Source organism: Onychostoma macrolepis, chromosome 22, assembly GCF_012432095.1.
Source record: "Onychostoma macrolepis isolate SWU-2019 chromosome 22, ASM1243209v1, whole genome shotgun sequence".
NCBI classification, from domain to species: domain Eukaryota; kingdom Metazoa; phylum Chordata; class Actinopteri; order Cypriniformes; family Cyprinidae; genus Onychostoma; species Onychostoma macrolepis.
The window spans coordinates 14645307-14659058 of NC_081176.1; the positions used below are offsets into that span (position 1 = coordinate 14645307).

At 35.6% G+C, this 13752-nt stretch overlaps 2 long non-coding RNA genes across 3 annotated transcripts; both read right to left on the reverse strand.

Annotated features, from left to right (window-relative positions):
• Positions 1–352: 352 nt before the first annotated feature.
• LOC131531168 (uncharacterized) lies at positions 353–5995 on the reverse strand. Its single transcript, XR_009268586.1, has 3 exons — positions 5819–5995; positions 3283–4166; positions 353–2211 (listed from the first exon to the last, which is right to left on the reverse strand). It is a non-coding gene; the product is annotated as an uncharacterized LOC131531168 (long non-coding RNA).
• A 2819-nt stretch (positions 5996–8814) lies between these two features.
• Positions 8815–11298, reverse strand: LOC131531170 (uncharacterized). Of its 2 annotated transcripts, XR_009268587.1 has the most exons (4): positions 10976–11298; positions 10518–10601; positions 9601–10121; positions 8815–9481 (listed from the first exon to the last, which is right to left on the reverse strand). It is a non-coding gene; the product is annotated as an uncharacterized LOC131531170 (long non-coding RNA). The 2 variants fall into 2 exon arrangements; XR_009268588.1 differs by lacking the exon at positions 10518–10601 and having other exon boundaries at positions 10976–11294.
• Positions 11299–13752: the final 2454 nt, after the last annotated feature.

A 13752-nucleotide genomic window follows, 5' to 3' on the forward strand; every position in this document is an offset into this window, starting at 1 on the left:
CTTTAGGAAACTGTCTCTTAAAACTGTAACACAGCATTTTATTATTCAGTCATGTTTAGTATCAAGATTTCTCCCACGGAATTTTCCTCCATCTCTGTTTACTGCTAATCAACCAATTTTAGTTTGGCAAAAACGAATCATATGGGATTTAAATAACATAATTTTTTGAATGAATAAATAACATTATGCACACGATTCTAACTGATGCTAGAAAAATCAGACCTTCATTAAAAAATAAGCATTGCATTGTCTTACAAACAAAAAGCACACAGAATATAATGCAAATAATTTAAGTAAAGTTCTTTTAATTCAGACTAAACAAGCTCAGAGCTGCTTTTATTGAGAATATCAAACTCTATGAATTAGTACAAAATGTTACATGGCTGCTACTTGAAAGCATAAAAGATCCTGTAATATATTTGCGATACCGATTGTCAAAAGGAAAGTCAAACAAATGGTAGCTGACATGTGAGCCATTTCCAATTATGTAAATTACTACAAAACAGTGGAAAAGCATTGAAGGCAGAGTGCTGCACCCTCATGTGTCACGCACCTACTCAGGTGATCTGCAGGAAAACAGAACAGCTGTTGTTAAATGTTGAATTCCAACTCTTGCATGAACATAAACATGAATAACAAAACTCAGTCAAAAACATATTTCCTACATTTTGTTACTTCATGATTAAAGTTATGTTGGGGTTAGTAAGTTAGCATAGTTAAATGACTTTTAAAGAATTTTTTAAATGGAAGATACAAACAGAAACCAAACAAACACCACTCAAATCACATTTGTCTGACATCACTAGTTTAATCACTATTATAATCATTATATTTTGAACCGTTTGTACAAATTTAGCTGTTTTGAAAGAATGTGATCATATTTAATGTTGTACCTTGTATCTTCATTAGTACGTCTTTAATTGTTTCATTCATTTTGTTAACTGACTGATTTGTCCACTCTGAAACCATGGCACAATGATGATTGTAAAAGCATGGTACTTCAATATATACCATAGTAATAAATGATGCACTTTAAATGGTACCATGGTAATACCAATCTACTCTATAGGGCTTTACACACACACGTTACCCCTGGTTCATTCTAAACCTAGGTCAACAGAATCCTGGCTTATCTTTTTCCATGTTTCACACTGTTCAGTCTTCATCCTGGGTTAAGAACGAATCCTGGAAATTCAGACACCTGATTAAAATTCGTATTCATATTTCCACTGTCAGTGTCTTTGATTGGATGAATACACCAAATGATCTGTTTAAATAACGGCTTGTCCTGCTCTTGTGCATTAGTTGGGCTCCTATATTTCTGATGGTTTTTGGACCATAACTGCACAAATAAAAAAGGTCTCTTCTTCACTTCAATGAATGCATCACTCCTGCAAAAGCAGTGCTAAACCTGCTCTGTATCATAACCCATAAACCCCATTCAAAGTTACAAGTGTGAAACATTGCTTTACTCTGGGTTTGACAGACAGATGGACAGACAGAAAAGTAAAGCTATATGCAGTTAATGGTGTGTCTCTATTTCAAAGACGATATTCAATAACAGAATATTTTTCAGGGTTCTCCACTCTTTTTGACCAATGAATTAACATGACTTTTCCAGTAGTTCATGATTCCTGGATAAGCATTTGTAAAAATAACACTTTCTACCCAATTAAATATTTTAGAAAACTACAGAAATGTATATTTATTATATTTAAAAACTTTATATATTGCTTTTCCAGATTGTGTTACTCTATTAAAAGCTATTACTTCAAGAACTTGTAATACAAATATAAACACAACTATATAACAGACTAGACTAGTTGTCCTAGGAGGAAGTCTCAGTAACATTAAAATAATTAAAAAAGAAAAATTAAATGGAATAAATGATTGTTTTCACTAACAGTGGTTTATGCTATATAGAGTTATATTTGTGAATTCTGTTCTCAAATCTATATTTTTTTTAGTAATATGATATTAGTAATAGATTTTGTGTAAACGCGCACACACAAAACACACTGCAATACATTATTATAGTTTAATGGCAAGATTCGCTGTGACAACATATGCATAAAAACAGTGTAGTAACAGTGAACAATGGCTTTTTTTGAGTGTGTTTGTGTGTGTGTGTGGTGTGTGTGTGTGACTGCTTTAAATTTGGTCAGAGCTTGATGTCTTCATGAGTTCCCAATCAGTTCCCAAACACAGACTCTGTGTGGAAGAGATAAAACAAATAAACTGCTGTTATATTCATAATCTTATAAATCTATTTCAATCATGACAACTCAAGATTTTAGCATGGTGATGGATATGACAATATTAATGTATTTGGTCTTAGCGGAATAGATCTGCTACGCTGCTGCTGTTGGTTATTGCTGTAGTTGTAGATTATTGCGGCTGCTGCTGCAAGCAAGTACAGGAACTTGCTACTGCCAGTGCATATGGCGAAATGGTGCCGTGAGTATTTAAGACATACTGCTGCTGCACAAATAGCATATAAAATAACCCTTAGCAGGTATATACAGGTGGAGCTGGGGAAGGTGGAGGGCTTCAGAAAAACTCTGAAAGTGCGCTGAAGGAATCTCAAGTGAATGCTAGCCAGCCATATGCAAGGCAGTAAGCTCATTGGCTGCATACGCAGCATGAACCAATCAGCTTGTGCCAAGTTGTTTAACTCTCTGAATATCATCAGTTACGTTAACAACCCTTCAGCCTGCGCCATCTAGAGTTTCATGACTGAACTATATATTATTACAAAATAAACATGAATCAGTTCTTTGGAAAACAGCACAACTCATACATGCACATGAATAAGAGTAGTATGAAGATGTTTGACTCATGTTAGTGTATCTAGGATTGTTTGCATTTGTATTTATCTTCTTGAAGGAACATGATGTGAGTTTTCTCAACATTTCATTTAACTTTGTGAAAATACTGATCATCTGAACACTTCCTCATTTTCATTAATGTTTATTCAGCTTAAGTTCTGGTGGGTGAGATGGGCTGGTTGGCACCGTTTTCATTATTTGTTTTAATATTTCTGGTGGAACAAACACTAACACAACAGAAGTAGCTAAAACATGTTAATTAATGACTGAAGTTGTAAAGTTAGTTATAGTTTAACGACTTTTGAAGTTTTAATATGGAGGTAACAAACAGATAAACCAAACAAACACCACTCAACTCATTTTATTATTATTATGACTATTATTATTTACAGTATTTGCTATTATCTACAATATTTGCTATTTTGAAAGAATGTGATTATATTGAGTGTTGTACCTCATGTTTAGCAGCACTTCTTCAATCGTCACTTCTATCTTCAGATCAGGGCCAAAATCTTGCTTCCAGATTTTGAATTCTTCTTTCTAGATTTTCTGTTTTTCCTTCAAGCTCATCTGTTTGGTATTTCAGATCTCTTTTATTTCTTTCAAGCTCTCCTATTTTGTATTCCAGACCTTTTGCTTGTCTTTCCAGATTCTCTGTCTTTTCTTCCAGATCTCTTTTCTTTTTTTCAAGCTCATCTGTTTTGTTTTCCAGATCTTTTGTTTTTTCTTCAAGTTCATCTGTTTTGTTTTCCAGATCTCTTTTCTTTTTTGCAAGCTCATCTGTTTTGTTTTCCAGATCTTTTGTTTTTTCTTCAAGTTCATCTGTTTTGTATTCCAGATTTCTTTTCTTTCTTTCAAGTTCATCTGTTTTGTTTTCCAGATCTCTTTTCTTTTTTGTAAGCTCATCTGTTTTGTTTTCCAGATCTTTTGTTTTTTCTTCAAGTTCATCTGTTTTGTTTTCCAGATCTCTTTTCTGTTTTGTAAGCTCATCTGTTTTGTTTTCCAGATCTTTTGTTTGTCTTTCCAGATTTTCAGTTTTTTCTTTAAGTTCATCTGTTTTGTTTTCCAGATCTCTTTTCTGTTTTGTAAGCTCATCTGTTTTGTTTTCCAGATCTTTTGTTTCTCTTTCTATGTCTTCCGTTTTTTCTTCCAGATCGCAAATTCTTTCTTCATGATCTGTCATTTTTCTTATTTTCAGCCTTGTCTCTGACTGCTGCTGGTGTGTGAAGGTTGTGTTTAAAACCTCTTGTTCCCAACTCACGCTTATAAATCCTAGTGATTCTTCAAAAGACAATAGTTCAGTTCAGTTGTTCCTTGGTGTGTCCTTGCCACGTGTAGCTGTTGAAACCAAACAACGAAGGAGTAAAATAAACAAAGAGTGTCCTGTAATAATAAATCCACGGGCAGGAGAATCACAGGAAACCAACAAAAACAATATCATCCAACATCAATAGCGGAACTGAGGAGCTAGGGCAAAACACAGGGCTTAAATAATAGAGGGTATGCATGTGACGTCACTGTCAGCTAGAGTTACTGCGGTTCCGCCCACTGAGTGGCAAAAAGACTGAATGGAGAGCATTGGTTTTCAGCATGAATGCTGTGACAGAACACACAAAACACATCTAAAACGAGAAAGAGCTTTGCGATTGACTGTTCAAATAGATTTGACAAGAAATCTGAGGTATATTTTTACAGACTGCCGAAAGCAACAGAAAAGAGAAGCGAATGGATCCCTGCAATTAAAAGAAACAAATGGATTCCAGGCAGCAAAACATGGATTTGCAGTTATCATATTATGTTAATATGTTGAATTTTGGGGTAAAATCATACACTATTTATTTTATTGTTATACATTGTATTGACAACATATCAATTGAATATTTACCATCTCGTATTCTGCATAACTGTATTCTTTTAAATAAACACTGACAAAAACTATATACATTTTTGGGCTGGACGATATGACCATATATAGATGTCATTAAACAAATATAAAAAATATACTGTCTTTATGTTGTTTGTACATTAATTTGAAGATTGAATGTGAAATTATACAAAAGTATATTAAAAAACTTTGATGTTAGGTGAGATTAATTATTTTTTTATTTTTTTAATTGACAGCATTAATATATATGAAGTTCCTAAATGTAAGTTAGGGAGGAGCGAGCCCATCTAATCTTTCAATCAACAGCCAGAGTATATAAGCAGCTGCTTACCTCTCTCCAGTCTCAGCTGCTCTAGCATCCCCCCACCTCCCCAATCTCCACCTTCTTCTTAGGTACCTTGCCCTTTGTAATCACCTCATATCATGTCCCTGGGGGTTTTATCAGAGCTCGAGTTGAAGCTGCTTCATTGAGCCACTCATCAGTGGACAGCAAGCCAAATAAGTTTACTCTATTTCCTAATGATTATATCGGCAAACGAACTCGTTAAATATATATATGATATAAGTGATCACCCGGATTTAGACCAACCTACTTTTTATTTACAAATGCAATCACAGACAAATTTGCTTCTCCTGCGTTGAAATTAGGCACATCTAAATGTCAGGAAACATAATTCCTGGCTGCATATCAATATCCATGGATGACTGGAATCCTTGGTAAGTTGTAAGGGACACTATATCAAGTCCAACAACCTTTAGTTACTGATTATAGTTGGTTTTACTCGAGTTTTTGCAGCTTCCCTAATAAATCCAGTCATGCAGCAGGCTTTTTTGCCACTCAGTCCAGCTAAGGGGGCGTGTTCCGGTGGGAAAGTGATATCAATGCATACCCTCTATAGGAGAGGGCAATCATTGAAAAATAGAAACAGGTGTGGAACTAATTAACAACCATGGAAACTAATAGACAAGGGAACTCAGGAAAACACAGAAACCGAACCAAAACAGTACATAAACGTGACAGTCCTTTTATCTTACACCTTTAACCCTATAATTATTCAGGTATGGTAAGGATAGTCAAATCTAGCCTAAACCATTAAGGTCTTACCAGTCGGCAGGTTAAAGTTCTTCAGGAGACTCCCTTGTGGTTGTTCTTGTTTGCGACTCAGTTTGTAGTTATAAGTAAAGTCTCATAGGAGGCAATTGTAACAATAAAATCTCTAATTTTATTAGTTATAATACAAAGCACCCTTTGATAGAGTATCAGGTGTCCTTCACGATTAATGCAGGCAGCATCTGCAGAGTGGTTTACTCCTCAGACCATGTTTATACTTCTTTTTGGGGAATTCCAGTTACATATCAATGTCTGTGACTCATAAAGGATATCCTTCCTCTGTCACTTATGCTGCTGTCTGCATCTAGCACTCTTCCTTTTCTTCACTGTGTAGTCTCTTCATCTGCCTCATCTCCGCTTGATGTTGCAACATGCTTTCTTTTCCACTGTATACCCTCTTTTTAAGCTTTGTGATTGATTACATTGCATCAAATTCAGACACCTAACATTCACAACTGCTGCTCATTCATCGTAACAAAGCAAGTATCGCAAGTGAAAGCACTTTTATATTAAAGCATAACATTGAAACAGGTAAATAGCAATATCAATATCCAAAAGACACTGTATTCACACACTGTAAAGCATTTTAAAGCATTCATTTTAAAGCCCAAGGAGCTTTCATTTCAAGGTTGTTTCGATACTGCTTCAAAATCTTTCCAAATCATCCACCAGACCACAGAGAGTTGAAAACAATATCGCCTATTATACCAACTGTATTAATCATTATACCTAGGGTGTGTGTGTGTGTGTGTTTGTTCACTTCTCACTGCTGTGTGTGTACACTTGGATGGGTTGAATCCAAGTATGGGACACCATTGTAGCATCTGCTTAGGATCATTGATGATCGTATAGGCTTTATGTCTCAGAGACCCTTTTAGCCTTTTGACATTTGCATATAAATTACAGACCTGACCCCATATTCTACAGTTATATGGGTGCTAAATCGCAGAGGCGTCATGCCCATTCAGATTTTTGAGCCAAGTGGATTTTGAATGCAGCTTCCAAAAGACAAAAAACAAAACAAACAAAAAAATGTCAGAGTTATATCGTTCAGTGCTCATATCATCAGCTGCTAAATTCAAATCTGCCTTCGCTGGCTGTCGCTGAGCCAGAGACAGACGCATTTGTACAGCGCTGCGCATTACCAATCACACACGATGCTGTTGAGCTTATGAATGCAATGACCAATCAGAGGCGTTCAGATGAGTCATCGCTAAAATGCCGGTGTTTTCTTCACTCGCTCGCTGACTGAATACCTCTTTCTGGCGAATTCTCTCGTCAGAAACAACAAAGTGCAAATGTGTGTACGAATCTGTAAGATATTAATTTCATAGTGTAAACAGCTTTAGTGATTTTAATGGGAGTTTCTGAGAGTGCTTGAACTAGACTGTCAGTAAAAATATTCTTTGATAATGTAAATGTTCTTTGCTCTCTTTCTGTACAATGAAAGTGCTGCCTAACATGTTTTTATTCACATTAACTTTCAATGTAAATTCACATTAAATATAAAGTCAGTCATATTAAAAATATGTTATGTCATGACACCCATAAACAGTTTTTATGCATTGTTTACATTATTAGGTTACTTTGACCATGGCCCACTATAGTTCAACATATAGGTGAGAATCAAGATATTTCATGATATAGTTAATATGTTTGGGAATGTTTCGAATAAAAAGGAAAAAATAAATAAAACATAAGTGCTGTTGTGGTTGCTGTGTCACATGACGAACCCCCAACCTCGTGCCCCCTCAAAAATAATGAGTGCATGATGCCTCTGCTAACAACTGTATACAATAGCACAAGTAAACATGAACAAGTTTGAATGCCAAATGAACACCTTGACCCCAACCCACCCACCAAACAGCTCCCCAAGCAAAAAAACATCCCACATGTAACTAAACTTCAATGTTCCCAAATGCATAGGACTTCTTCCAAATGCTCAACATCTTAAAATGTCTTTTAACACACTTTTTTTTTTTTGTCTTATTGAAAAGAGAGCTTCATAAAGCCATATTAGTCTTTAACCAGTAAAAGTCTCCACTGTCCAGAAAGAGGAAAAAGAAAAAAATTCAGTGACAGAATGAATATAATGTCCAGTTTAACAAAAAAAAAAAAGAAAAGAAATCCAAAAAGTGAACAAGCACTGTTAACGTTTATGCCCTGCATACTACCAAACACACTGTAGCAGACATTAAGGGGGTCCCGAAAAACTATTCAGAGACGAGTGCATCCATTTTTGGTTTGATGTGTTGCTCAAAGTAAGTGTCCGCCTCCGATGGTGACTTAAAAGAAAGTCTAGTGTTATCAAAAATGAACCGTAAATCTATGCGGCATTAAATTGATTTCATAGATGCCATAAGAAATCCCAGCCTGCTTAAGCTTGAATTTCACAGAATTGAAGGCAGCTCCTCTTCTACGGCTCAGTTCAGTACTCATGTCAGGGAAAATATGGACCTGTGCACCGCGATATGTATACATTTTCCAAACCTCCAGGAAGCGCGGTAAGCTTATGGAGGTTTGGAGAATCTTGGCCTTATCGGAGAAGTAGTGCAGACTGACGATCATTGCTCTGGGCCTGTCGCCAGCGTGAGGTTTCGGAGCGAGGGCGCGATGAGCGCGATCTAACACCACTGACTGAAGGTCAGGTAAATCTTCACCTAGCACCTCTGAGAAGAATCCAAACATGAAGTCAGTGGGCCAGTTTGCCAGCCCTTCTCTGTGTCTTCAGGTATGCCAATTATTCGCAGGTTTTGGCTACGACTCCTTTTCTCAAGGTCTTGTTGTTGTTCTTGCAACTTCTGTATTTGGTCTTTCAGTGCTGCTGGTCTTTTTATTTGATCAAATAAATGCAGCCTTGATGAGCATAAGAGAGCAAAAATATTAAAAATGTTTTAACAACCCCAGACTTTTGAACTTTTTTTGCATTTTACATCAGTGTGTTTATAAAAAAAAGTCAAAGAATGAAGCCACTCAAAATCAGTGTAGAACTTGTATTTATATTTCACTCATAAGATTAAGTTATCAAGACAAAAGTGAAAAGTCATGCTGAAAAAAATATTGAGAATTTTGCATTATACATGCTTAGGTAACAAACATCAGTCAATCTAAAACAACAGTCAAGCTAACCATGTTTTACTCTCATTACTGTATGAAACGACTTAATCTTATGTAAGAAGTAAAAGTGCTGTTGTTCGGGCAGAACAGACGAAACTCCACTTCAGAAAACTACAAAACACATCAATTACTCCATGAAGGTGAAATTGCATTTGGAGAGTGCACCCACAAATGCACAAATACTCAAATCAGCTTATTCATCACTCAGAGACAGAAATAAACTACCAAAAACATTAGAAATTTGATTTATTCGAAAAGAATATGTTATTATAAAACTTGATTGACATTTTAATTGCAAACAGATTTTAGTCATGTTTTATTATGAACAGAAAAGAGCAAATTAAAGTCTTTGAGAATCATAATTTCATTACATGTTCAAGCAGCTCTCAATTCTGATCATTTGAAGCAAACAGCGATAAATCAACACAATCTCTCAGAATGAAGCTGTTTCATATACAGAGTTTGGATGAACTTCTAGATATTCAGCAGGAACAACAGTGCTGCTGGTCTGTCACGCTCACCAAACTTCACCTCAGACTTCTAAATAAATGATAAAAAAATCATACATTAGCTGCTTATTCACATTTATAAAGCACATTTATTCTTGCCATTTAGATCACAGTAATATTTGTATAACTGTATTGCAGTTTGTCACTTACCAGTGGTGTGCAGTCTGATACCGTCACTGATCTTTAAAGCCCAGCCTGCTTTTATACAGTAATAAACTCCTAAATCAGCAACAGTGACATTATTGATTACTAATTCGCTCCTGTTTCCCTCTAAATATTTGTTGCGGAATTTTTCATCATAATAATCAGTCTCAGTATCATCACTGGATGCAAATGTTCACAGTATCATCTCTGGACGAGCTGGTAGTTTCAACAAAAACCATATAGCGGCTTTACATTTAAACTCGCAGGCTAAAGTCACACTCTGCCCTAAAACCACCTGCTGATCAGTTAAAGCTTCTGTGGACTGATTCCACACAAACAGACCTGAAGAAACAGAAAACAGATCATTCAGATCATGACAGAATCACACTCAGTCACACAGAAATAAACTTACAGAGCAGTGAAAGCAGCAGCGTCTTCATTCTTGAGCTTGTTGATCGTGTGTTCAGATTAAACTTGTGTTCAGGTTGAAGTTTATAGCGTCTCTTAGAGGAAGTGCTACTGCTGAGCTGCAGAAAATATAAAATTAGCCAAACTAGCTGCTTGAGATCACAATCACAATGTCCAAATACACAGCAATCTCTCAAAGTTTTGTACTTCATACCAAATATTTTGACGTTTTTGGCAATAATAGGTGGGATTTCAGGTTTCTACATTGTTTCTAGTACAATATAATATCTTTCTTTCAAATGCTTAATACTACATTCCTTTAGTGATCAATTGTACAATGCTTAATCAGTAATGATGGTGCTGTTTTAGGCCTATTTCAGATCAAACTAGTGTCAAAGTGTGTAAGAAAAGACGCCAACAATGTCAAGATGAGAAACTGGAGCAGCTTTACAGCACAAATGATGAAGAGGCAAGACACATCTCTTATTAATTCTCTTATATATAACAATATATACAATTCTGTAGTTTTCTGAAGTGGAGTTTCATCTGTCCCATCCGACCAACTCTTTTGTTCCATTTCAAAACCCCAAAAACAAAACCTAAACAAACATAATCAAGTGTAAATCGTACAGTCTAATGGAAATATATTCTGCTAAATAATGAAAGAGTGATATGATATGAGTATAGCCTACATTAAAAGATTAGTTCAACCAAACATAAATAATTGCCATCATTCATTCATTCATTCACTCACTCTTGTGTTGTAACAAACCTATTTTACTTTCTTCCATAATTAAAAAGGATAAGTTAAGCACAACGTTGGCTCAGAGACTGTCACCATTCATTTACAGTGTGAATGGTGACTTATCATTCAGTCCACAATTCTTGTGTTCCACAAAATAAATAACCAATTTATCATACACAGGAAAAGTGAATTTATTTTTTTGTTTGTTTTGTTTTTTTATACACTCACTTTCGCTGCAGTCTGTCTTCGGTTTAGACATGATGAGAGGCTCGTACTCCTTTAACCGCGGGCTGCTTATTAGCTGAAAACTACCTTCATGTTTTTTCGACTCGATTATTTTCTATATTTGTTTGTTTATATGTATACAAACAGAGCAATGTTTTATATCTGCATGTTCAGAAAGCATTTTAGCATCGAAAATCGCCTTCAAATGGTGACAGCGCCCTCTACAAGCTGAGTTTAGTAGCACAGTTTGATGAGGTAAACTTTCCCAAGAGTTGTGTTTGAGATGTAACACACCAAGTTTCATACAGTGTTGCCAACTTAGCAATTTTTCACACTACCCTAGCAACATTTTCTTCCAAAAGCACCTAGCAACAAATTTAGCTATTTTTAACATTTATTTGGCAATTTTTTAGCAACTTTTGATAAATGACTTAAACGATAAAAAGGCACACGATTTCCATCTAAATTACACAAAATGAGTAAACAAAAGATGCATAGCAGTACACACATCACATGAATTAAGTTAGCTGCTATTTGCAATTGTTCAATTTGTTAATAATAATTGAATAATTGTTCATTTGTGATACGCCTTAGCTTGTACCTGCGATTGTTGATCAGTTAGTACACTGTAAGAAAAATATCTAGAAAAAATGGAAAAGGTACTAGTAATTTTTCAGGACATTATGTGTTATCCATTATCCGTTGTAACCCTGTAACCCGAAAACACAAAATACAATGGGTAATTTAAAATGCAGGTAAAAAAAAAAAATCCTTAATATTAACATAGTAGATTGTGCCCTATTTTTACAGATTTTTCTTAGATTGTAGCACACTAACTACCTACTAATACACTGCTTAAAACTATAACTGTTCAGAATGCGTAGTTTTATAAGTTCTAGCTAATAAAAAGAAATTTGTGTTAGTGTTCAATAATTCAGTTGTATTTAAAAATACAGTTATTTATATTTTAATATTATATTAGGCATTTATAGTATTTTACAAACAAGTCTAAATTAACATATAACTTTTTTTTTGCTGTAGCGACACATTTTTGCGTCGTAATTACGCAATGATATCATCGCGGAATGACATCACAACGTCATTTAGCAACTTTTAGCAACAAATCGATCTTCCTTTAGCAACGTGAAAATTAGTTGGCAATACTGGTTTCATATCAAACTACTCAAGTTCGGTTCTGAGGATAGGCCTGTGATTCTGAGGCTAACCTTTATAGGCTATTGTTTTGTGTCCATTTTTGTCCCAATATATAAATTTGTATTATCTCTTTGGTTAAATTTGGTAAAGATATGGGTTTTAGAAATTAAATGTAGCCTAATTTGAGGTGATGTCAACCGATTACTACTACGAATCTTTGATTATCCTGACTTAAGTCCAGACTTAACCTGCAAACTTAACACAAGAAATTCAGTAATTTATTTTTGTAATTACATACTTACCAACATTTTGTATGATTCGTACAGTCAAAAGATCACAGGTCCAAGAAAATGGACTCTAAAATAGGATTCTGAGAAATCAGTCTTGAATCATCTGACAATGTTTTTCTAACGTTATGAAAACTTTATTTCTTAATTTTCTCTGAACATTCAAAATATCCAGTGTTTTAAAAATATTTTTTTCTTGGTCATACAAATGTTAAGGGATTAATTCATTTTATGATTTTGCAAACATTTTGGAAATGTTATTTTCTGAATGTTCCCTGAACTTCCTGAAACAAGTAAAGGCCTAATATTTAAAACAACGTTAGATGATCCTCCCACTAAGACAACTCTGAATGAACATCCTATTACTGAAAGAATGCTTGATCATAACTTTAAAAGAACATTGCCAGAATGTTCTCTAATATAATGTTTTCAGTATCCATGTTCCAGAGGCCATGTGAAATAGCAACGGTGGATAAAAATATATATTTGTACAGAACATACATGTCTAACACTCACACTTGCTAACGTGAAACTAGGTCAGCAAAACCACATGCTGGTGCTGTCAGAAATCACCCAGTCTAGCTTACAAGTTTGGTCAAAAGATAAAAAATAAAAATAAAAAAAACATTTATGATCAGTGTATGGGGCAAACGAGACGTGAGACATGCGGATCCATGTGCAAGGTTTTATTCAAGGACATGGTCATAAATACAGGCAGGGTCAAACAACGGCAAACAGGTATATCACAGGTAAGGCAAAGAGTCATCCAAAACGGGCATGGGTCAGTCGACAGCGAACAATATCCAAAGGGGCTTGACAAGAGAGGTAAACCGAAAACATAAGCAATAGTCCAGGCAGGAGAAAACACAAACCGAAACAGGCAAGGCAAGGCAAGACTAGGGAAACTACGAAAGGCTCTGCAAGGTAGCTAAAGCTAGGACAGCGATAAATGCATACAATACTTGGCCAAGAGGAAGAGGAAGTCCATGGTTTATGTAGGGGGTGTGATCAGTGCAATCAGCGGTGTGTGCAATCAGTATAATCAGCTGTGTATGTGTAATCAGTGCAATGGATGATGGGAAATGCAGTCCAGTGTGATGTATGGTGTGAGAGTCAATGTAGTGAGCGAGTGACCTCTGGTGGTGAGTGGGAGACCTCCTGAGAAAACTAGGTTGCTGCTGGAAGAGGTGCTAGTGAGACCAGCAGGGGGTGCTCACCCTGTGGTCTGTGTGGGTCCTAATGCCCCAGTATAGTGACGGGGACACTATACTGTAAAAAGCACTGTCCTTCGGATGAGACGTTAAACCGAGGTCCTGACTCTCTGTGGTCATTAAAAAT